Source organism: Elephas maximus, chromosome 3 (genome assembly GCF_024166365.1).
Source record: "Elephas maximus indicus isolate mEleMax1 chromosome 3, mEleMax1 primary haplotype, whole genome shotgun sequence".
Classification (NCBI taxonomy): Eukaryota; Metazoa; Chordata; class Mammalia; order Proboscidea; family Elephantidae; genus Elephas; species Elephas maximus.
In genome coordinates, this window is record NC_064821.1 from 155,860,427 (window position 1) to 155,862,415 (window position 1,989).

At 44.4% G+C, this 1,989-nt stretch overlaps 1 non-coding gene across 1 annotated transcript; it reads right to left on the minus strand.

Annotated features, from left to right (window-relative positions):
- Positions 1-955: 955 nt before the first annotated feature.
- On the minus strand, positions 956-1,027 carry TRNAQ-CUG (transfer RNA glutamine (anticodon CUG)). Its single transcript has one exon. It is a non-coding gene; the product is annotated as a tRNA-Gln (tRNA).
- Between the last annotated feature and the right edge of the window lie 962 nt (positions 1,028-1,989).

Below are 1,989 nucleotides of genomic sequence, written 5' to 3' on the forward strand. Positions count from 1 at the left end.
TGAAAGGACTGTAGAACGTGACTCAAACTCCAGAATCTTTAAAGAGTGATGGTACATAGGAGTACATCAAAAGTTAAATTCAAATAAAAACATTCTACATAACAAAGAAGTTATTTTTATTTTGTATGTATTTTTTAGCAAAGTACTCTACTATATGCCCAATAGTTTGTTATGAAAAACAGTAGTGCCCTGATCATTTTCTACATTCCCTGTTCTCCAGAGATAACGAGTTTCAACCCATATAACCATTTACCTCTAAAGAACCATTGTTAGGCCTTGATATTCCAGTTTTCCACTCCAGGCCCTGCAGACAGCCTGCAAAGGGAAAAACGCTGTGCATATGGGTGCATGGGTGCACCACCTGCTAGTCAACACCAAAGAAGTCCACAAGGCCCTTCACTTGGCTTCCACTCACTTGCCAACCAACTTAATCCACTTCACCAGTCCACACAGTGAAAGGAAACTTTGCAAGAACAAATGCCAGGCAAGCAGCTTTGAGGTTTATCGGTGGAACCGGCTTCTCTGGTGGGACAGGAAACGATGGGAGGCTCCTGAGTGAGGAGCAGCGGTGGTCCACACCCAGCAACTGAAGAAACCGCTGGTGTGACCGCCCAGTTCCTCTGCCTACCATTCCCTACTTCGTCCCTTTTTCTTTCCAATTGTCTTCTCTGTTCTTTCCAGTCTCTCCTCCTTCCTCAGGTATTTTCTGAGGGTTTCTGGGACCTCAGTTCCTGAGGAGGAGACGTGAGGAAAAGGGTGCCGGGCCGCGAGGCCGAAAAGGCCACGGGGAGCAGGAGGAGAGCAGGGATCTGCAGCAGCTCAGGATTCCTCCTTGGGGGCCTGAAACCTTTCTAGCTCCTGAATGAGGATCAGAGGCGGGACGCCTAAAGGGGAGTAACAAGTTTCATTCACAATTTAAGGTGTTTTTCCAATCCTTCACTTAAAGGAAACACTAAGGTTCCACCGAGACTTGAACTCGGATCGCTGGATTCAGAGTCCAGAGTGCTCACCATTACACCATGGAACCACAAGCCTTTGCAATGGTATGGCGGTAGGAATCCCCAAATCCACTGCCCCGGGGCAGTAGATTCTGACTCATATCTATGATCATTTCTGTTAAAAAGAAGAAAAAACCTCTTGCTGTCCAATGGATTCTGACTTCTAGGGACCCCGTATGAGCATCTCAATAGAGGTGTGTGAATCTCATTTAGCATCCATAGTTTCGACGACTAATCTCAAGGCAGTCCTCTGTCAGACGGGACTTGATGACCATTGACCTGTGTGAGTGGACTCATCCATCTTGCTTTCTCTCTGCACCTCTCTTTTTATTGACTTCTGTCATTTCATTCATATCTTAGGAAATTGAGGTAAAATCCACTTTTGGTTTGGAGCTATAGCACAGCTCTTTAAGTCTGTGTCATAAATCACACATTGGCCTCCTTTACCAGCATTCCCTGCCCCAAGGTGAAATTTCTGCAAACAACAGTGTTATTTTCCTTTTCATTGCCTTCACCCATTACTCATTGCCCAAGGAGGGCAGATAATTGTCAGGGCACGACTTGGGACTTCCGGGGTGCCTTGTCCAAATAGCATCTATTGCACTCCAAAGCCACCACGGCTTCCCATGTGTAATGTAGAAAGGTGTCTCAGCAGTGTTTTATCTGGGGAGTGAGTTCTGCAGGCAGGAGAACTCTCATTTTCTTCTTTATAGATTTCTTTTTTTGGTAAGTTTTTCTTACGAAAATCATGAATTTGTTAGATATACAACAAAAAACAATTAACCTTGTTTAACATTTATACACTCTGACAAACCAGACTAACCTCATCTGCTGTGACTCAAAATCGACCACGTGCTGTTGAGTCTACAACACAGGGCTCTGACACTTATTCAGCCCCAGGCTGTTTTCTGAGAGCTTGGCCATGTCCATTACATTCCAATTTCTATATATATCATGACCTAGAAACTTCACAGTTTTTTATTTGTTTTTT